The 24,169-nt window shown below is 39.0% G+C and overlaps 1 protein-coding gene and 1 pseudogene across 5 annotated transcripts in view; one reads left to right on the forward strand and one right to left on the reverse strand.

The window, feature by feature from the left end:
• Positions 1-24,169, reverse strand: part of DIS3L2 (DIS3 like 3'-5' exoribonuclease 2) — a 370,907-nt gene that overhangs the window by 155,173 nt on the left and 191,565 nt on the right. The gene's annotated exons all lie outside the window — the stretch shown is intronic.
• On the forward strand, positions 12,137-12,266 carry LOC112396764 (uncharacterized; annotated as a pseudogene).

Genomic DNA, 24,169 nt, shown 5'->3' on the forward strand with positions numbered 1-24,169 from the left:
TTCTAAGAATAAAGGCATTCTTCTACAGAACCAGAATACTACCACCACCACAGTTAAGATTAATTTCCTCTATCCAATTTACAGATCATATTTAAATGTCTTCAATTGTCTCACAAAATTGTTTTCCTCCTGATCTAGGCTCTAATCAAGGTTTACACAGTATTTGGTAGTCATGTCTCTTTAGTCTGTTTAATGTATATGAATTCCTCTATCTTTATTTATTATTTTTAAAAAATATAACACTGCTTTTGTTTTCTTGAAGAGTCCAGGCCAGTTGTCTTGTAGAATGTCTCACGTTCTAGATTTATCAGCTTGTTTCCTCATGGAAGGAGAAAGAGAGGAAAGGACAGAAATAAATCAAACGTGGCAAAATTAATCCTCTCTGAATTTCCAACAAACAGAAAGTTAGGTTTTAAGTCTTGACTAGATTCACGGTGAACTTTTGCCGTGAATACTTCACAGGGGATAGTGTGCGCTTCGTACTGCATTCCTGCAGAAGGCACAGACTGTGAGGTTGCCAGATGTGATTTGCTAAGGTGCTAATAGCCAGAGCTTTCTATTATAAGGCTACCTTTTACTCTTTATAATTAATAAGTAATCTGTGGAATAAGACTTTTAGATCATGTGAATATCCTGCTCTCAAAGAACCTTTCAGCCAGTGATTCTAGCTTCCACTGATGCTTTTTGCCTGAATCAATCATAACTTTGCAAGTTGTAAAATGGTGATTCTCTAATCCTATACTACTGTCTGTATTTATGAGCTGACTCTTCTGTCAAGAGCTTTTCCTGCACTGACCCTACTTTGTTGTTTGTTCGTTTTTGGTTTCTTTTTGAGTATTATTACAGATTCACTGACTTAAAAAAAATTAAATGTATTATCCATTACTATTACTATTCTTTCTGATACTCAAATTATCCCAAATGGGGTTGGTGGAGGCCCTTTCAAGTGATCCCCTGCGTCCTTGCAATGTGTCTCCACAAGTCTTGGAGCACTTCTGTGCTGTTTGGCACAGTAACTATTTCAGGCTCACCTTATACATTTCCTGCCCAGGCTAATAATCACCATGTCCCTAAGGAGCCCAGGTTTCTTTCAGTGGCGAATGAACGTTATGTAGAAGCCAACACAGGGCTCTAGATCGCTATGCTCATTACGACTCAGGTGTCATTACTTCTAGGCCCTTTTAGTGAGCTGAATTAGAAAATACTGAGTTAAATCATATGAAATTGTTGATATTGGACTAGTTACAGCCTAAAACTGGCAATTTCCTGTGGCTCAACCTAATATACTGCTTAAAGGTCGTGAGTCACATTTACACCTCCAACTGAACTCTAATACTACAGAGGTCTTCCTCCTCTTCCCGCATTCTGTATTTATATTTTTATTCTTCCACTGAGAGCCTCAGCTCCCAACGGCTTCAATATTTAAAACAGTTTCAGAAATACAATCCCAGTATCCACTAGCAACCAAGTATCTATGAAGATTTCTTTGGAGTTTTATCGTTAGAGTATAGTCACTAAGGATATACAAAGTGCTCAAAAAGCATAGTGCCCAAAAGTTACCTGAATCCTTTTTTTCTCTGTGTAGTAATGCTATACATTTGATAAACAATAGTACCATTTGTTATTGTCTTATGTCGATTTTAGAGATTTTGCTTTTATTTCCTTTTAAATTTAATTTTATTGTTGAATATTTAAATGGTTCAAAAGTTAAAGTATACTGAGAGAAGTCTTACTCTCATCTCTATCCTACCTTATTCCTACCCCCCAGTGATAACTATTTCATCATTTTCTGGTTTATTCTTTTTTGCATTTCTGCTTTCTTTTTGATATATATTTTTTCTCATTTTCTCTTCTTTCTAACACGAACAGTCGAATCCTATAAATTCTCTCTTGCAACTTACTTTTTCACTTAACAATAAATCCTGGAAATTACTCCATATCAGTTCAGTGGCCAGAATCATAGAATCGACAGAGTTGGAAGCTCCTCAGAGTTCACCCTAGTCCAAATCTTATCCCCCAAATGTCTCCGAACCAGAATCAATCACACAGATCAACCCACATCTTGAGTACTCAGGATAAGGGGATAAGTCACTGACTTATTAGGCAGTCCATTCAATTTCAGACAGGAGCCCGAACTATTGGAAAGTACCTTTATAAGCTGAGCTGAAATCTGATTCTGAGAAACTTCACGATTCAGCCCTTTGCAGCCACAAAGAATTAGCTGGATCCCTCTTTCGCCATGCAATCCTGCAGCCATGAATTTTCCCAAGAAATAGGCCCATCCCTTTCTTGTTCTAAATGGCTGAAAACTATGTGTAATTGTAGCTCTTTTCATAAATTTTCACTTATTTTGTGTCAAGCACAAATTGAAGTTGTAGGAACCAGTACAATGTCAACGTGAAGGTATCAGAGGTTAAGAGGAAGAAGGCCACAATTCCTTCATTCAATATTTACAGGCATTTACTGCTCTAGGTGTCTGCGACACATTTGAGAACAAAGAATCCTGTCCACTTACATTCTAGTGGGGGAGAAGCTAGAAAATAAACAGTATTATAATTAAGTGCTGTGGAGGAAAAAGAAAAGAAACATTAGAACAGAGCAAGGGAGGTTGGAAGTGCTGACTACAATTATAAATAGGGTAGTCAGCAGAGGCCTCAATGAGACGATGCCACTTGAAGATGACTTGAGGGAGGTGAGGAGTGAGCCATGGGCTTTATGGAGAAAGAAGGACTTGGGCAAAAGGAAGAGCTACAGCAAAGGCCTGGAAGCCACCAAGTTAGTTTACCTGAAGGCCCCGAACTGCAGGGCACAACTCAACCAAGAGAGTTTATATGTAGATACGAATGGCTTGGCCTCTGCTCTCTTTTACTTCCTGTCCAAGAAGTCTTAAACCTAGGCTCGCAGGTGTTCAGAATGCAGCTCTGCACACCTAAGGGAGAAATGAGAGCAGCCGAGTCCCATGGCGCCCAGAAAGTCCTTCTACCCGAAGCACTCTCTGAACATCTCTCTCTCTTCTTTTACCTCTGGGTAGTAGAGTCTTCCTATGACCCAGATTTAAAATATCACATTGGGGTTACTTTAAAACAGGCTAGAAGAACACTGACTGATATAAGTTTTAAAATCGGACAAAATGAAGTAGCAGTAAGCTTACAGGAAATGCTCCCACAGAGGGATCAAATATTTAAGCCTCTAAATATAATGTTTAGAGTTTAGGCATAAAAAGTTCTCCTATGTGCAAAATCTTCGCAGAGTATTAACATATTAGAGGTCTTCACTTCAAAATATGGGAAATCTTGCTCTCGTTAAAAACACTTTTTTTCTACATCTCCTAGAATCTCTTGAAAGGTGATTCTCTTAGAATTATAATAATGGTGGGTATTATTTTTTACTCTTGTTTTATGGATGGGGAAACTGAGGCTCAGAGAGATTAAATAATTTGCCTAAGGTCACAGAACTGCAGAACTTTGATTTAATAGAACAGGAATTCAAAAGAGAAGGTGTTAAAAGAAGTAAACAAGCCAAGAAGTTTTATTTCAAATGGAAGCTGACATCTCTTCTACGTACCCTTAGTCTCATACTTTATCTTAAGATTTAAACACCCCAGAAGCATTTTTGCTGAACTACTAATTACCCCCAAATTTCTTTGAGAAAAGTTTCTCTGTGGTTGACTAAGTTGTCAATGACTTCGTTTTTAGGTACCGAACCCAAATCTGACAACTTTTCACCCTCAACCTGAAAATCCACATACAGAGTTCTGACATCAAGTTTATTCCAAATGGATATTCTTTAGTATGTCAGAGAAAGTCAAGTCCCAAGTACTTTCTTTTGGAATGAGTATCCAAAGATAGGAAAAGTAGCCGAAAAGGGAACATGAATAGATATATTTTCACTTTAAAAGACTATGCTATTAAATTTGCTTTGCAATTTCCAGAACAGACATAATGAATGTATTAAAATAAAACAGAAAATGTAATCAAACTTTAATATGACTTTATCAGAGACTTAAACACAATGGTAAAGGCCAGTATTTAATGGATTTAAATTCTAGTGGACGGAATTAAGAATAGTCACAAGGTCAAGGAATTAACTATGTCTAGGCATCTCTCCTATACTTCTATCTGAGGAACAGCATTTTTTTTTTTCTCATCCTTTGAATTCCCAAGCCAGGAATTCAGAACCTGCTGTTGGAAGGATCATCATCCTTAATTCTCAATCCATTTATCAGGCTAAAATGCAAATGTAAGTGGTGAATACATTTCAACAGCCCCAGAGATCCAAAGAGCCTTCTCAGGGAGCACGCTGAGCTAACTGGGCAAGGGTTAAGCCACCCCTATTTTTCAGATCTGAAAACAGTTGTTCTGATACAAGAAGAATCATTGCAATAGTGCCAGCTCCCGTCTACAAAAGCTATACACATTTTTTGCACAACTGTGTGATCGTTATGGCAACCATGAAAATGGAACTATCATTCTTCAAATCACACACTACCCGTACTGGATTACCTACATACGTTCACTCTTCCACATCACCCAGAATTTCTTTTCAGAAAGTGCTATGTCTGTCCTATAGATGTTTAGGAGTAAGATAAAGTGGTCTCTTTCAAAGGGAGAGTCCGTAACAATGAATCTTTCAAAGGCCTAGTTCTTGAAGGATTCTAGGACTTCCCTGTCAAGACTTTTAATCCCATGGTCACTGGGAGGCCTCAAAATATTTCCCCCAGGGGGCAAGGAAACTGCCTGGAAAACGTATTCCCCAAATGACTGTTTTTTATTAAGAGCATGATTAAAGCACCATGAATGAGCCTTATTAGACCCTGCACGGCTCTGCAAAGTACTGAGAGCATTAGAAAGTGAGTCTCAGTTTAGTGAGCTGAGAGACTTGTTTAAGAAATACATACCAGCATTTTTATTAAATTTGCTGCTGAATAAAACACCACCAATATAATCAAACAAAAATGTCAAAATAAATTTCAGCTATATTTTAAGATGATCAAGGACTCTGTTATTAAACAGCGTAAATTCTTTCTTCTCACTAATGGGGAAAGCAAACTCCAGTCTTGTATGTCTTTTAAATATTAATTTGGGGCCAAAATTCTGTTTCATTGTTCACAGAGGGGATTCTACAGTTTAAAAAAAAAAGAAAAAGCAGCCTGCTAATGACTTCCTGGCTGATTTTAATATTAAGTACTTAGACTTTAGATGAAAATGTGTCCATAATTACTGTTTGCTCCAGAGAGTTTCCAAATAAGGTACCGAAATTCATCTAGTTTTCCTTTCTCAAAAAAACAAAAACAGGGGCTTCCCTGGTGGCGCAGTGGTTAAGAATCCGCCTGCCAATGCAGGGGAACGGGTTCGATCCCTGGCCCGGGAAGATCTCACATGCCGCAGAGCAACTAAGCCCATGCGCCACAACTACTGAGCCTGTGCTCTAGAGCCCGCGAGCCACAACTACTGAAGCCCGCAGGCCTAGAGCCCATGCTCTGCAACAAAAGAAGCCACCGCAATGAGAAGACCGTGCACCACAACGAAGAGTAGCCCCTGCTCGCCGCAACTAGAGAAAGCCTGCACGCAGCAATGAAGACCCAACACAGCCAAAAATAAAAACAAACAAATAAATAAATAAATTTATAAAAAACAAATACCCACAAAGTTTCCCTATGAGGTGGGCAGGGCAAGTCAAGCTCTAATGCAGCACCCTTAGTTACAGTTGGCGCTCCCTTGGCCGCAGGGTGCAGTGAAACATGGGAGCACTACTTCTCCACTCGCACCCCATCTTCAGGAGAGGAGGAGCTCCCAAGGGACCCCAGGTGACCCCCATCTACAGTCTACACTTCTTCCTGCACTTTCAGGGTTCAAGTCACCCCGCATACTCCCTCTACCTCAGCCCAATCCCCAACTTCTAGTCTTTACCAAGTCTTGGACTGGGTCCGAATTCATAATCCCACCCTCACTTCCTACTGAAGCAGCTCCCCAGCTAGACTCCAGCCTCCTCTCCTGCTCTCCTGCCTTTCAGATCCTTTAGCATTTGACTACCAGGATAAAGTTCCTAAAATACAGCATTAGATCACGCTCCTTTCTCAAAAATCCTCACTGGCTTCCAGCTATCCTGACATTACAGTCCTCAGCTTGGCGTTCAATAGCCTCCATGATCTGGCTTCAAACGATTTTTCCACCCTCCTTAAGATGACTTGTCTACATTAACATGGGGCCTTGGTAAGCCAGTTGTACTAAACATCCTGAATTAGCGATTTGTGTAGATCCATCACTTCTTCTTTCACCCCTCCTTAAGATGACTTGTCTACATTAACATGGGGCCTTGGTAAGCCAGTTGTACTAAACATCCTGAATTAGCGATTTGTGTAGATCCATCACTTCTTCTTTCACCCCTCCTTAAGATGACTTGTCTACATTAACATGGGGCCTTGGTAAGCCAGTTGTACTAAACATCCTGAATTAGCGATTTGTGTAGATCCATCACCTCTTCTTTCAGACTTTATTCTCCTTGACGGAAAGGACTATTTCTTTCAATTACATATTTTGCAATTCCAACAATACCTATTTCAGGGTCTTGCAAATAGTAAAGATAATAAATATTTACTGAATTGAATCTTTAAGTGGGCCCCTTCAACTCTAACCATGGGACAAAAGACTGGGGCTGTGGTAGAGCTAATAGTCCCTTTACCAGAAGTACCATCTATCTGTGAGAGTAGATTCCACTTCAGATGATGTCTCGGGACCTCTAGCTATGGCCTGGGAATATGGCCCTAGAGAATTTTCTAGGTTTAGACCCCAAGTCCTTTGGACTATGAATATACTGATATGCAAAGGTAGATGAAAAGGGGCCAAAGGGTTAGAGGGAACAGAATTTGAGGGCAGAAGGCAGTGTGAGATTTGTACTCTACATATACCTCAAACATCTTTTTGGTAAGGCAATGTGTCTTAATGCTCACCAGAAAGAAAGAAGGGGCAATATTTTATCAAGCATAGTATATGCTAGACCTGCATTCTACAGGTAAGCATTCTACATGTTGTTATATTTAACCCCTGCATGACCTCATGAGAAATATAGTAACTGTACATTCCTTTTAACTTGTAAAGAAAGAAAGGCTCAGAGAATTTAAGTAACTTGCCCAAGAACACATACCTAGTAAGTGGCAGAGTGAGGATTCAAGCCAAACTTGTCTCTGAAACCTGCATCTTAGTATTTCACCCCTGTGATATCAGGGTCATTTAAAATTTTCAAACTCCTGGGATAGAAAAATAACCAGTAGCATCATGTATAAAGGTAGGAGGGAACAGAACTGTGGTGGATTGTTATCTGTCTTGACGTTCCCTCTCCCAAACCAACATGTAACCCAGAGCAGGGCAAACTTGATTCTCACTCTAGAATTCGGAATTAGGACAGAGAAGGGAGAGTGTGAGAAGGAGGAAAGTATGTGAGGGGAGAAGATGGAGAGAGATATCAGGCTCCCTCTGGGTGACTGTGGCAGCTCTTAGGTTGCAGCCATCCCACTGCGGAGCAGGAAGCCAAAGAGGCCAGTATGAATGAGGGAAGCCGACGTATAGAGAGCGTGAGAGGCAGAGATGAAGAAGCCTTTCTGGGTTCGCTGCCCTTGGATTCTGGGAGTCATCGCAGGATCCTTAAAACAGATTCCCCTTTCTGCTTAAGTGAGCTCCAGTGGTTTCTGTTATTCGGGACCAAAAGTCTTAATTAATGCAACAGCTGTGGGAAGTTTCCTAGAATGGCTAACTCGTCGTGGCTTTCTCGTTAGCAAGCCATGACAGGATGTTACAGCCGATGCTTCCACCCTGCCCACTCCTGGGGGCACCAGGTGCTGGAAAGCAGAGGGAGGGCATGGCAGAGTATCAACAACAAGTTTCTATTTTTTGGGGGGGGGTGGTGGTGGGGCGCACTGTGCAGCATGCAGGATCTTAGTTCCCCATCCAGGGATCGAACCCACGCCCCCTGCAGTGGAAGTGCAGAGTCTTAACCGTTGACCGCCAGGGAAGTCCCTCAAGTTTCTATTTCAAAAACAAATTAACTTTTAGAAAGATTGCTTCTGTAACTCAAATTACACAAAGTACAATGCTATAACATTTTTTGACCAGTAGGGTTTTGAAGAAGGCTCTAACTTCTCCTTTCTCAATATGGGGAGGGGAAGTATGTGGTGTTTTTGATTGATTTGGTGTTTTTTTGATTGATTTTTTAAAAATGTTTATCAAGAGTGTGGGTTTAAGGTGGAGAAACATGGAGATGGTGGTTAAGAGATTCCTAGACTGCAAAACTGAATTCAAGTCCAAGCTTTGCCCCTCTCAGCCATGTGACCTTGGGCAAGCGACTACACTCATCCGAGCCACAGTTTCTTCATCTGTAAAACAGGGATAACTATTTCACAGGATTGTTTGAATGATTAAATAAGGTAATCCTTAAGTATAAAATAATTAAACATATAAAGAGGTATAAAAGGTGCACTCAATTAAATATGTGTTTTGGTGTATGTAAATCTGCCACATTAACGACAAAGCTAAATGCAAACTTCAAACTTTTACACGTGTTAATTTTCTTCATCCTGTATATTTTTGGATGAACATTAATGGAGATGATCTATTACTAGGGAACTGATCTTTCTCTTTGTGTGTCCTCAGCGTGTATCAAGCCCCAAGGCAGAGACGACAGGAAAGGGACACCCAGTGAGTACTTACTACATGCCCAGCACTGTCCCAGGTCTGACCAACAGTCAAGATTATGCTAGTGATTTAATATTTTCAAAGTAACTCTGTTTCAAAAAGAAACGATTAAATATGGCTATAGAAAAGGATAATTGAACACACATTTAAAGTATTATTATGCTTGTGGGAACACTCCTATCCTAGGAATTCTAATTACATCTGTAAGACCACAGGAGAACTGTTTAAACAATCACAATTTGAAACTCTTGATTCTCCCACATACAAACTTTGGTATAATTCCACTAGGTCACCTCTCAGGCAAAAAGATTATAGGGAAACTTTACATTTGCACAGTATGAGTAAATATATGTAACAAAACCAATTTTTTCACACATATAACAGGACTTCCATGCACGCCAGTCTCTTCCTCTGAAAGTTACAAAGGGACTCTGCACACTTATTCACATAATGCCACAACTGCTCAAAAGGGTTTTGGAATTCTTTAAGAACTACTTTCTAAGCCAATTCATGAGCTTCACGAGAAAATCAGTTTTACTACTTTATAATTATACTTTATTTTTTTTTGAAGTTGTATTATCCAGCTTGATCACCCACCTGATTTACCACTCTTGGCTCTAAATTGACTTGGCTGTTTCCAAAACTCAAACGCATTCTCAAAAGATGAAGATTGGCCATTGTTGAAAATGTGCCTTAGGCTCTGAAGGCAATTTCCAAAGAGGAGTCCAGAAATGTGTGCGGCGCCTTACCCACTGCCTGCCAGCAAGCTCCGATCCTCCTCATTCTCAAAAACATCTTGAGGACCCTGCTTCTGTCAAGCTCCCTCTCACCACCTCTGGTGCAGCAAAGCTCCTTGAAAGGGATGTTTCCACTTCGCACCCCTACGTTTTCACGTCCCTTCACCCCTCGACTGACTACAGCCTGCTTTGGCTCTCATCACGCCAACGAAAAAACTCATGAGATATTCAAAAGACAAAGAAAAGGACTTGATGACCAAATGCAGTGACTTCTGTTCCAGAGCACAGGGCAGCTCACCCTCGATTGGAACTTGTCACCAACTGTGCCTTTCCTTTTTCTTTAACTCTTCTAATATCTTCCCTTCTGCAGCCCACTCCCCACCTTCTCCTAAGAAGCTTCCACCCTTTAAACGTTGGAGTTCTTCACAGTCCATCACTGGTCCTCTTTCCTTTTCCGACTGTAGGCTTACTAGGTATATTCATTCACTCTGTGGCTTTAACTACTACTTCATGCACCTAAATAGGTATCGGCAGCCCAGACTTCTTTCCTGAGTGCCAGGCTCGTTTTGCTTTCTGCCTCATGGACATCTCCTTTTGGTTATTCTAGGCACTTAATGTCCAAATTTTACTCATCTTCCCCTATCTAAACATTCTGTTCTTGCCCTCTAACTCACAATCTCAGATTTTCCTGAATTTCACCGCAGCCTAAGGTTACTGACACAAGTTCAAGGGCCATACAGACATATCCCCTGAGAGGTCTTCTTAGAGGATGTCAGGAACAGTGTTAATTGCTTTTTTCCCCCCCCTTCTTCTTCTTTTTTTAAATAATAATAAGACAAAAGCCTTTGGAAATCCTATTCATCCCTCATGACCAAATTCAAAGATTAACTGGCTTCAAAGTTTCCTCATGCAAAATTAATTATTTTCTCCTCTGTGTTCACCTGGTGGCTCTTACTAAAAAAAACCTAAACTTGTATTTAGAGATAATTGCTGATTAATACACAATGGTAAGAAATAATAGAGAGATGCTATCTACCTTTTACCTAAGTTCCAATGGTAAAATCTTACAAAATTATAGTACAACACCCAAACCAGGATGTTGACATTGATACAATGCACTGATCTCGTACTCATGAAGTTCTCATCCATTTTATCACACGTGTAGGTTCACGTAAGCACCACCTCAATCAAGACAGAGAGCTATCATCACCTCAAGGATCCTTCAAACCGTCTTTTAATAACGATCATACCCAACTCCCACCTGCCCTACCTCCCTCAGTCCCTGGTAACTACAAACCTATTCTCTGTTTCCAAAATACGTCTTTCCTAAAAAGTGATATCAACAGAATCATACAGATGTAAACCTTTCAGACCAGCTTTTTTCACTCGGCGTATTTCCTGAAGATTCGTGCTGTTGTTGTGTATATCAACAGTCCATTCCTTTTTGCTGCTGAGTATCATTCCATGATGTGGATGTACCACAGCTTGTTCAACCATTCACACATGGAAGGAAATCTGGGTTGTTACCAGTTTGGGGATGTTATGAATAAAGTTGCTATGAAAATCTGTGTACAAGTTTTCGTGTGAACCATAAGTTTTCATTTTTCTGGGCTAAATGCCCAGGAATGCAATTAGCAGGCTGTATGATGGCTGCATTTAGCCTTTTAAGAAACTGCGGAAGTGTTTCCAGAGTGGCTGTGCATTTTACATTTCCACTAGCAAAGTGTGCATGAGTCACTTTCTCCGCATGCTCACCAGCATTTGGTATCGCGCGGAACTTTTCACCAACTTTGGTTTTTCCTTCTATTTTAGCCATTCTGATAGGTATGTACTGGTATTTCACTGTGGACTTAATTCACATTTTCTAGTAGCTCATGATATTAAACATCTTTTTGCTTGTGCATTTACCATCTGTAGCATGTCTTCTGCCCATTTTCTAACTGGATTGGTTTTATATTGTTGAGTTTTAAGGGCTCTCTATGTACTGTAGATACTAATCCTTTGTTGGATATGTTTGCAATATTTTCTCCCAGTCTAGCTTGTCTTTTCATCTTAAAGACTCTTAACAGGGTCTTCCACAGAAAAAGCTTTTAATTTTAATGAGAACCGATTTATCTTTCCTGATGTGGACTGTGCTTTTTTTGTGCCAAGTCTAAGAACTCTTTACTAACCTTGCATCATGCAAGTATTCTACGCTCTGATCTGTAAGTTTTACAGTTCTACAGTTTATATTTAAGTCCATGACCCATTTTGAGTTAACTTTTGCATTAGGCATGAGGTTTAGGTCAAGGTTCATTTGTCTGTGTACACCCAATTCCTCCAACACCATCTCCTGAAAGGCTATCCTTCCTCCATTGAATTGTTTTTGATCCTCTGTCAAAAATTAATTGGGCATATTTGTGTGGAACTAATTCTGAGCTTTCTATTCTGTCTCATTAATCTATGTGCCTATCCCTTGTAGGTTTTTTGTACATGATCTTTATCAAGCTGACGATGTTCCTCTCCTTGTCTAGTTTGCTGAGAGTTTTTAGTATGAATGTGTGTTGGATATTTTTCCAAATGCCTTTTCTGTAATAACTGATGGGATCATACAATGAAACATTTTTTTTATTCTGTTAATATGATAGATTACATGTATTGATTTTTAGTAACAGTTTTATTGAGATATAATTCACACACCATAAAATTCTCCCTTTTAAAATGTACAATTCAAGCTTTGCACAGTTGCAGTATCATAGCCAATGAGGCTTATCCAAGGCATGATTATTGATAATTGAAAATAAATTAAATGTACAGTTCAGAGGTTTTTAGTATATGCAAAGAGTTGTATAATATAATCATTTCCATTACCTAATTTTATCATATTTTCATCACCCAAAACAGAAAGTCCATACCCATTAGCAGTCCCTCCCTATTTCCCCTTCCCTGTAGCCCCTAGCAACCACTAATTGACTTTCTTATCTATCATACACTACGTGGCCTTTTATGCCTGGTTTCTTTCATTTGGCATTATGTTTTCAAGGTTCATCCATGTTGTAGCATGTACCTGTACTTCATTCCTTTTCACGGCCAAAGAATATTCCAATGAATGAATACACCACACATTCACAGTAGATGGACATTTAGGTTGTTTCCATTTTGGGAGCTACTATGTAAATGCCATTATGAACATTCACATTCAAGTTTGAGGAATTGCCAAACTGTTTTCCAAAATGGCTGCACCATTTTACACTCACACCTGCAGTATATGAGGGTTTTCAATTTCTCTGCATCCTCATTAACACTTGCTATCTGTATTTTTGATTATAGCTATCCTGGTGGGTGTACAGTGTTATCTCATTATGGTTTGCATTTTCATAATGACCTATGATATTGAGCATTTTTTCATGTGCTTATTGGCTATTCGTATAACTTAAATTCTTTGCTCATTTAAAAATTAAGTTGTGAGAGCTCTTTATATATTCTGGATACAAGACCCTTATTAGATACAATTTGCAAATATTTTTCCCGTTCTGTGGGGTTTTTCTATTTTTCAATTTTTTGATGGTGTTCTTTGAAAATCAGTTTGTATTTTTGTTTTTGTTCTTTTTCTATTTTTTTGGCTGTGTTGGGTCTTCGTTGTGGCGCGAGGGCTCCAGGGCGCATGGGTTCCGTAGTTTGCAGCACACAGGCTCTCTCGTTGAGGTGCGCGAGCTCAGTAGCTGTGGCACGCGGGCTTAGTTGCCCCGCAGCATGTGGGATCTTAGTTCCCCGACCAGGGATGGAACCTGCGTCCCCTGCATTGGAAGGCGGATTCTTTACCACTTGACCAACAGGGAAGCCCCTGATGGTGTTCTTTGAAGCACAGGTTTTTAATTTTGATGAAGTCAAATTAATCTGTTTTTTTCTGTGATCACTCATCCTTTGCCTAACCCAAGGTCACGAAGATTTACTCCTATGTGTTCTCCTAGGACAGTTAGTTTTAGCTCTTACATTTATGTGTTTGATTCATTTTATATTAATTTTTGTATATGGTGCATTGATTTCTGAATGTTGAGCCAGCCTTGCACACTTGGAATAAATAATACTAGGTCATGGTTTACAATTTTTTAAAACAGATTGCTAGATTCAATCTGCTAATATTTTGTTGAGTACGTTTGCATCTGAGTTCATGAGGGATACCGGCCTATAGTTTTCTTTTTTTATATACTCTTTGTCTGGTTTTGGTATCAGGATAATACTGGCTTCATAAAATAAGTCAGGAAGTGTTCCCTCCACTTCTATTTTCTGAAAAAGATTGTGTAAAACTGGTATAGATTCTTCTTTAAATATTTTCTAGAATTTTCCAGTGAAACCACCTGGGCCTGGAGATTTCCTTTTAGGGAGCTTCCACATTCTGAATTCACTATTTTTAATGGTTATAGGACTAGTCAGATGGTCTATTTCAATTGGGTTGAATTTTGATAGTTTGTAGTCTTTGATGAATTGGCTTATTTCTACTAAGTTGCTGAATTTATGAACTTCTTGATAAGCTTCTTGATTTATAAACTTCTTGTAGTATTCCCTTATAATCCTTTTACGCTGCAGTATCTGTAGTGATGTCCTGTTCCATTCTTAATGTGATCTGTGCCTTTCCTGTTTATCTGTCAGTCTTGCTAAAGGTTTATCAATTTTATTGATTTTTTTCAAAGAACAAGTTTTTGTGTTTTTCTTTATTTTTTCCTATTTTTAATTGTATTGATTTCTATTCTTTATTATTTCTTTCTACTTACATTGGGTTTTTTTCTCTTTTTATAGATTTTTGAGGTAAGTACTTAGATAACTGATTTGAAACCTTTCCTCTTTTTAATTTACACATTTAGAGCTATAAATTTCCCTCTCAACACTGCTTTAGCTACATCTCACATATTTTGCTATGTTTTCATTTTCATTTAGTTCTAAGTATTTATTTTAATTTCCTTTGAGACTTTCTCTTTGACCAAGGGACTATTTAGAAGTGTGTTGTTTATGCTCCAAGGGCCTAGAGATTTTCCTGTTGCCGTTCTACTATGGATTTCTAGTTTATTTCTATGTGGTTAAAAAACATACTCTGCATGATGCCATTTCTTTTACACTTGTTGAGGTGTTTTTTATGACTCAAGATATGGTTCATCCTGGTGAATGCCCCATCATGCCAATAAAAAAATGTATTCTGCTACTGTTGGGTGGAGTGTTCTATATGTATATCTCAATTAGGGTTTACTGGTTGATTGTGTTCTTCAGATCTTCTGTATCAATTCTGATTTTCTGAGAGAGATATTTAAGTACCCAAATATAATTGTGGATCTATTTCTCCTTTCAGCCCTATCACAGTTTTTGCTTCGTGTAATTTGAGACTCTGTCGTTGGGTGCATTTACATTTGAGATCATTATGTCTTCTAGGTAGAATGATCCTTTTAATATTATGTAATGACCCTTTTTGTCCCTAGTAATTTTCTTTGTCCTGAAGTCTACTTTATCTGATAATAATATAGACACTCTTGCTTTTCTAAATTAGTGTTTGCATGGCATATCTTTTTTTCATCCTTTTGCTTTAAACCTACCTATGTTACAGTCTTTGAAATGAGTTTGTTGTAGACATCTAATTGTTACATCATTTAAAAAAAATCCATCCCACCAATCTCTGCCTTTTAATTGGTATATTTAGGACATTTACATTTAAGGGTAATTATTAATATTTTATGGGTTAAGTTGCCATTTTATATTTTGTTTTCTGTTTGTTTCCTCTCTTTCTCATTACTGTTTTTCTTTTTCCTGTAGTTTAAATACACATTTATATTTTGGATCCCACCTTGATTTATTTATAAAGTTTTTAAAATATATCACTTTGTATAGTCTTCTGAGGGGTTGCTCTAGGTACAACAATATACATAAGTTACACAGTCTACCCGTATCAACATTTTACTACCTTGAGTGAGGTGTAGAAACCTTAATTCCACTTAGGCTCCTTTATCCTCTCCCCATTCTAAGTATAATTATCTTAAGTATTTTTTCCACATGACATTGATCACTACATTAGTTGGTATTATAATTTATGATTTAAGAAACTCAAGAGGGGGATAGTTTGTATTTGCTCCTATTTTTACTCATTCTGATGTTCTTCTTTCCATTCTGAAATTCCAAGCCTTATGTTATCATTTCCTTTTTTTTAAAGAGAACTTTAGTTATCCTTTCAGAATAATTTGGCTAGCAATAGATTCTCCTAGCTTTCTTTTGTCTGAGAATTTTTTTATTTCCTCTTCATTTCTGAAGGATATTTTTTGCCAGAAACAGAATTCATGGTTGACAATTGTTTTCTTTCAGTACTTGAAAAATGTTGCGCCACTTCATTCTGGCCTCCATGGTTTCAAATGAGAAACTAGTATCATTTGAATTGGTGCTCCCCTAAAAGTAATGCAGCCTCTCTCTACTTCACAGTCTCTTTCTTTGTATTTAGTTTTCAGAAGTTTAAAATGATATGTGTCAGCATCGATCTCTTTGGGTTTATGCTGTTTGGGGTTGTGATATTGTGACTGATAATAAGAAGTATATATTTGGTCTTCACCCTTGCTTCCAGCACAGAGATCCTAAAACTCTTGGACTTTCCTAAATGATAACAATAAAGGTGTCTTTTGATATTCATAACAAATCCCTTTCAATCACACCTGAGGTTTATGTTAACGAGGTGACTTTTGGAAACCATTTAAGGATGGGGGTGGGGGTGGGGTGCAGGTTGTCAGAGGAACCAACCATGTGATTAGAGAGCGGGAACTTTTAGCCCCACTCCCCAACCTCAGAGGAGGGAATAGAGTGGCTGAAGATTGAGTTCAACTACCAATAGTCAATGATTTAGTCAATCATGCCTACGGAATGAAGCTGCCAGAAAAACCCAACAGGATGAGGTTCAGAGAGCTTCTGGGTTGGTGTACATGTGGAGGTGCTGGGAAGACGGCATGCCCAAAGAGGGCATGGAAGCTCTACACTCCCTTCCCACATACCTTCTCTGTGCATCTTTTCCATTTGGATGTTCCTGAGCTACAACCTTTCATAATAAACCAGTAATCTATTTGATAGTATCAGAACTGAGTTAAACTACAGTATACCAAGCGGGTGTTGCAAACTTGCTTGATGTGTGGAAAACACACACATCTGGTATCAGAAGCGAAGTAGCACTGTAGTCAAGTATTGAGAGCAGAGGACACACAGGAGGAGTGTGCTTTTCTTTACAGGGGTAGGCTCAGCTTATTGAATCTGTGGGCTTGTCTTTGGCCAAATTTGGCAAGTTATCAACCATCACTTCTTTGACTACTTTTCCAGTCTCATTCACTCTCTCATTTTGGGAATCCAGTGATACAAATGTTAGCTCTTTTATTATTATCCCGTAAGTCCCTGTTGCTCAGGCTAGGTAATTCTGTTAGCCTGTCTTCACGTTCACTAATTCTATCCTGTCATCTCTGATCTACTATTGAGCTCTGGATAGTTTTCTCTTTTGATGAGGGTATTTTTCACTTCAATATTTTCCATTTAGTTCTTTTTTTAGAATTTCTATTTCTTTGCTGAGATTTTCTATTTTTTCATGTTTTAAGAGAATTTATAATTATTTGTTAAAGCACTTTCATAAAGACGGCTTTAAAATCCTTGTCAAATAATCACAGCATCTGATTCATCTTTTGTTTTTGATATCAACTATCTTTTCTTATTCATATTATGATCTTCCCGGTTCTTGCTCTGATGAGTGATTTTCAGCTGTATCCTAGACATTCTGGATATTACATTATGGGACTCTGGGTCCTATTTAATCTTTTTTTAGTAAGCAGTCCCCTACAGAGGTGACATACAAGGGCCAGGTGTGCATCTTCAGCTTCCCGCAGGGCCCTGTTGCTATCTGCCCAGCAAAAGTGAAGCACTGACTCAAAATGCCTCACTGCAGATGGTAGGTAGCCATTCAGCTCTCCTTTCAGCCCTGCTGACATCTTCCCATGAAAGATGGGCACCAGTTCACACTGTCTCACTGCCTCCAAGTATGGGTATAAGCTTAGCTCCCCATTAGGCCCCACTGCCACCAGGAAGAGGGAAAGCTAAAGTCCGATATATACTGCTTTGTCACTACAGCTTGGGAGCAGAAGTTCAAATCCCTGCTGACACTAGGAGAGGAACATAGATGAGTGCCAACTATCCCTCTCCTACCACTTTGTTTATGCTGGTAGAAGGCAGAGGCTCAGCTGGCACTGGGTTCCACTGACACCGGGGGCGGGGGGGGGTGTTGTGGTGATCAGCCCTGACCCATCAAGTCTCTTTGCTGCCAGGCAGGGATGGAGGCTCATCTCAGCACTGGAACCTGCTGGTACTACTCTCAAGGGACAACTGGAAATACCTACTTTTGCTGGACAAGGGATAGATCAGCTCTACTCTCAATTTTTTTTTTTTTTTTTTGCGGTACGCGGGCCTCTCACTGTTGTGGCCTCTCCCGTTGTGGAGCACAGGCTCCAGACACGCAGGCTCAGCGGCCATGGCTCACGGGCCTAGCCGCTCCGCAGCACGTGGGATCTTCCCGGACTGGGGCACGAAGCCGTGTCCCCTGCATTGGCAGGCGGACTCTCAACCACTGCGCCACCAGGGAAGCCCTCTACTCTCAATTCTTCCAATACTACCCATGCAGAGGAAACACAACCTGCTTCCACTGGATGGGAAACAGGGTCAGCTCCCTGCTTGGCCCCAGTGACACTATCACAGTAGGGAAACTGGAGCATGCCTGCTTCCACTGAGAAGGGGAAGGAGGGACAGTTCCTTACTTAGTTCCACTGACACTACTCTGGCAGGGTAATTAGGGCACCACCAACTGCTTCTCCTGTGCAGGGGATGGAAGATTAGCTCCCTGCTCAGGTCTGCAGACACCTCCCAAAGTATGAATCAGAGTGTCACCTGCATGTGGCAGACACAATGGAAGATTAAGTCACTGCATGGCTCCACAGACATTACCAAGTGGGGGGAATTGGAGCATTGCTGAGTGATTTTATGAGATAGGATGGGGCGAAGGGATGTAGAATATTAATGTGTTGCTCAGCCCAACAGAAACTATGGGTGTGTGTGTGTGTGTGTGTGTGTGTGTGTCTTTTCCCTTGGTGTTTGGCTGGAGTACGGTGAGCATTGCTAAAAAGGTTTTCTGTTGATAGACATGCTTTTCTTGTTCTTTTGGCTAGAGGAGAAAGGTTTCTGTTGGGGGTTATTTTTCCTGTGCTTTTTGGCCATTCCAGGTTGGTAATTTCTACAGTACCCTATCTAGGATATGTAGGAGACAACAAGAAAACCAGGGGATCACTGGCATGCTATTCCTCAAGTCCTGAGACCCCTAGGCAATCCACCTTCTTTTCCCCCCCTTTCAGAATCTTCCTATGCTTGTTTGTTGTGTTATGTCCATGTTTTTAGTTGTAAGAGGAGGGGCCAGGAAGGATGGGTATATGCCATCTTTGTCAGAAACAGAAGTTGTGCCTCATTTTATTATAGTAATTTTAACATTTCATTTAGTGTGAAAATTAGGTAGGAAAACACCTTAAACAGCAACTTCTTTGGAGGTGCTGGACTGTGTTTTATCTATATTCTTTTTCCCAGGAATATCAAAAAGAAACAGGAATGAATCCTACCCTTGCTTAAAAACACATTATACTGAATAAATTAACACATATTCTGCAAACTTCTAAATAAAACCTTCTTTGTCTTTTTTCTTTTTCTCCCTTCTTTTATCCTATACATATTTATTTACATATATGATTTATTATATACCACATATTGAGTTAGCTTCTAGAAAGAGAAAGGCAAGTAAGACCTAGCTCTTGTTCTTGAGGACTCTGCTACCCATCAGGAAGAGAGAGTCACATACAGGTAAGTTAGAAATATAGTATGGCAAGTGCTATAATATAGGTATGAACAAATGGTCAAGGGAAAGAAGAGTGGGGCATGACTAATTTTTCCACAGTGAGAGGGCAAAAGCTTCACAGTAGTTAAGATGGGCCCTTGAAAAATGGATGAAATGCAGTAAAGGGCAAGAAACAGAACTATCATAGAGTAAAATCGTTTGGGGAAAGATGAAGGGTTAAGTGTAGAACAAGATACTGCATAGAAAGCTAAGAAATTTATGCCCCTCTTTTCCTATTATCAATAAAGTTGATAATTTCACTGCACTGACGTGAGTGTCAAGCTACCCAACATTTCTAAATCTTAAGAATGATTTGCCCATACAATTATTTACTTCTCATGGCTCTTATTTTCAAATTCTATCTTTCTTTCTCCTCTCTCTGTTATGTTCAGCAGGGGCTTGTTTCTTTCCTAAAACTTTCTGCTGGAAGTTGTCTTCTTTTAGCTCCAACCCTGGCATTAAAAAATGAAGAGACTTTAGAGTCACATCGGGGACTGGCAGAGTATGGACCTCTGAAAAGCCACCACTCCATACAAGCATTAATAACATTGGTAAAATTGTTAAAATCAACCTTTTCAATAATCCTGAAATTAACCAAAGGCTTGTAAAAATCTGATGTACATTTATTCAAGAGAAATAGATGAATTTCAATTAGAACAGTGAGCTTTGTAAGGTTTTTACTTGCTTTATTCCCATGTCCCAGCTCTGAAGTAGCCTTGAAAACCAACAGCTTTCTAATTATGGTGAAAACTGGCAGCCCAGCAGCCACTGGTGAGGCAGAACAGATCTAGAAGCTCACCAAAATCTTCATTCCTGTCTTTATGGGAGCTGTCTGGCAGCTCCCTGAAAAGCCCCATTCACATTACTTTGACCTGACTCACACCTTGCTCTTGTGCAAAAAGCCTTATATCCCCAGGGATGTTTGTCAAAAAAAATCAGCAACAATTATTTAATATCACAGGTTTCCGGGGCAGCGGTAACAGATGGAAAATTTGAAGCTAACCAAAAACGTTAAAAGTTAAACCTGGAGGATAAGGCATCCACAGAGGTCTTTGCAAAGGCCTGACATATTCCTGGGGGTCGAGACAGCCACACACATGCATAAGGCTGTGCACATGCCCAAGAGAGACCAGGTAAGGCCTTAAGTTCTCACCTCTGGCTGACCCTGAAGCTCTGCACAGCAGGAAGTGAAGACTTCCAGGAAGTAGAGCTGTAAAGTGTGTGTCTGAGCATGGAAGGTATGCCCCAATACATGCACAGAGGCTCTCAGTAAAGGCTGGGAGACTACTGGTTCCAAGCATATAAGAAAATCTCTGTTCACTCATTAACTGACCACTAAGCTAGCAGAGCAGAAACTTCCATGACTTCACACAACAAAGAATATAGAGGCGATAGAATTAGTTCAGTGATGTCACAAAGGGAAAACAGTGACAATAACAAATCTTAGGGAGGTAGGGAAGGTGATCTGATTGTCAGAGTTTCCACATTATTTAAAATGCAAGAGATATAGGTATAGCTTTATGATACAGATATATCATGCAAACAGTAATAAAAAGAAGAGTTGGAGTAGCTAAACTAATAGCAAAATAGACTTCAAGACAAAAAGGACACTTTATAAATAGGATCAATCCATCTGGAAGATCTAACAATTATAAACATATATGCACGTAACAACAAATATATGAAGCAAAAACTGGCCAAACTGAAGGGAGAAATAAACGATTCAACTGTAATAGCTGGAGACTTCAATGCCCAACTTTCAATAACAGAGAAAACAATTATATGGAAGATCAAAAGGAAACAGAAGACTTGAACGATACTATCAACCTTCTAAATTTAAAAGATATCTTTACAACAGCCCATCTAACAAGAGCTGAATGCATATTCTTTTCAAGTGTACATGGAACATTCTCCAGGCCATAAAACAAGTTTCCATAAATTTCAAAAGGCTGAAATCACACAAAGTATATTCTCCAACCAAAATGGAATTAAATTCAAAATGAATAACAAAAAGAAACTTGGAAAATTCACAAATTTATGGAAATTAAATATCACACTCCTAAACAACCAACGGGTCAAAGAAGAAATCACAAGAGAAATAAATAAATATTTTGAGATACATGAAGAAAACACAACTTACTAAAATGTATGAGATGCAACCAAAGCAATGCTTAGAGGTAAATTTATACTTGTAAATACCTATACAAAAAAGTTAAAAGAGCTGAATTCAGTTAACATAAACTTCCACCTTAAAAAATTAGCAAAAGAAGAGCAAACTAAACTCAAGCAAGCAAGGAAGGAAAGAAAAAAGCCTAGAGCAGAAATAAATTAGAGAAGAAATAAACAAAGAGAAAATAAACAAACCCAAAAGTTGGTTATATGAAAAGATCAGCAAAGTTGACAAACTTTTAGGTAGGTGGACCGAGAAAAAAAGGGAGAAAATTCAAATTACTAAACTCACAAAAGAAAGAGAATACATTACTACTAACCTTACTGAAATAAAATGAATTATAAGGGAATACTATGAACAGTTGAATGCCAAAAAACTAGAGAACCAAGATAAAAAGGAAGATATAGGAAGATACAAACTACTGGGACTGATTTAAGAAGAAGTAGAAAAGTTCAATAGACCTATAACAAGTAAAGAGATTGAATTAATTTTTAAAAAACAGAAAAACAAAAGCCAAAAAACCAAAAACTTCCCATAAAGAAAAGCACAGAGCAAAATGGCTTCACTGGTAAATTCTGCCCAACATTTAAAGAGGAATTAACACCAATTCTTCACAAACTCTTCTAAAACTCATTCTATGGGACCAGTATCATCCTCAAACAAAAACCAGACAAAGATATCAAAAGGAAACTACAGACCATGATCCCTTAGAAATACAGATGCAAAAATCCTCAAAAGAACACTAGCAAGCAAAATCTAGCAACATAAAAAGGATCCCACATCTTTTTGTTTGTTTGTTTTTTTGCAGTACGCAGGCCTCTCACTGTTGTGGCCTCTCCCGTTGTGGAGCACAGGCTCCGGACGCACAGGCTCAGTGGCCACGGCTCAAGGGTCCAGCTGCTCCACGGCATGTGGGATCTTCCCGGACTGGGGCACGAACCCATGTCCCCTGCATCGGCAGGCGGACTCTCAACCACTGCGCCACCAGGGAAGCCCAGGATCCCACATCATAATCAAGAATGCAAGGTTGTGCACTGTTGATGGGAATGTAAATTGATACAGCCACTATGTAGAACAGTATGGAAGTTCCTTAAAAAACTAAAAATAGAACTACCATATGACCCACTGCTAGTAGGTAGCAATCTCACTACTGGGCATATACCCTGAGAAAACCATAATTCAAAAAGAGTCATGTACCACAATGTTCGTTGCAGCTCTATTTACAATAGCCAGGACATGGAAGCAACCTAAGTGTCCACCGACAGATGAATGGATAAAGAAGATGTGGCACATATATACAATGGAATATTACTCAGCCATAAAAAGAAACGAAATTGAGTCATTTGTAGTGAGGTGGATGGACCCAGAGACTGTCATACAGAGTGAGGTAAGTCAGAGAGAGAAAAACAAATATTGTATGCTAACACATATATATGGAATCTAAAAAAAAAAAAAAATGGTTCTGAAGAACCTAGGGGCAGGACAGGAATAAAGACGCAGACGTAGAGAATGGACTTGAGAATATGCGGAGGGGGAAGGGTAAGCTGTGACAAAGCGAGAGAGAGGCATGGACATATATACACTACCAACTGTAAAACAGATAGCTAGTGGGAAGCAGCCACATAGCACAGGGAGATCAGCTCGGTGCTCTGTGTCCACCTAGAGGGGTGGGATAGGGAGGATTGGGAGGGAGATGCAAGAGGGAGGAGATATGGGAATATATGTATACGTATAGTTGATTCACTTTGTTATACAGCAGAAACTAACACACCATTGTAAAGCAATTATACTCCAATAAAGATGTTAAAAAAAAAAGAATGCAAGGTAGGTTCAACATGTAAAAGTCAATTAAATATATTAATAAAGGACAAAAATCACAGACACAGTAAAACCACTCAACAAAATCCAACAGCATTCATGAGAAAAGCACTCAATAAACTAGGAACAGAAGGAACTGCCTTCACCAAAACCCCCAAGCTCACATTATAATTAATGTGGTAAAGACTGAATGGTTTCCCCCTAAGATCAAGAACAAGTCAAGGAAGCCCACTGCTGCCACTTTTACTCAAGATTGTACTGGAAATTCTAGCCAGAGCAACTGAGTAAGAAAAAGAAATAAAAGTCATCCAGATTGGAAAGGAAGGTGTAAAACTGTACCTATTTGCAGATGACATGATCTTCTAAATATGAAAAATCCTAAGGTACCTAGAAAAAACTATTAGAGCTAAAAAATGAGTTTTGCAAGGTTGCAGGTTACATGATTTTTATAGAAATATCAATTTTATTTCTATACATTAACAATTAAGAATCTGAAAATAAAATTAAGAAAATTTCACTTGTGATAACATCAAAAAGAAAAAAACACTTAGGAATAAATTTAACAAAAGAAGTGTAAGCCTTATATCCTTTTGAATACTTTTCAGTATGTAAAACATCATTGAAAGAAATTAAAGATTTAATAAATGAAAAACTATCCCATGTTTATGGTTTGGAAGATTTAATGACAATACACCCCAAATTGATCTAAAGGTTAAACACAATCCCTATTTGAGGCTCCTTTTTCTTCTGGGGTGGCAGAAATTGATAAGTTGATCCTCATAATAATATGGAAATGCAAGGGACCCAGAATAGCCAAAAAACTTTGGGAGAAAGAATAGCAAAGTTG

This window comes from Neophocaena asiaeorientalis, unplaced genomic scaffold, assembly GCF_003031525.2.
Source record: "Neophocaena asiaeorientalis asiaeorientalis breed wild unplaced genomic scaffold, Neophocaena_asiaeorientalis_V1.1 scaffold388, whole genome shotgun sequence".
In the NCBI taxonomy this organism is placed as follows: Eukaryota; Metazoa; Chordata; class Mammalia; order Artiodactyla; family Phocoenidae; genus Neophocaena; species Neophocaena asiaeorientalis.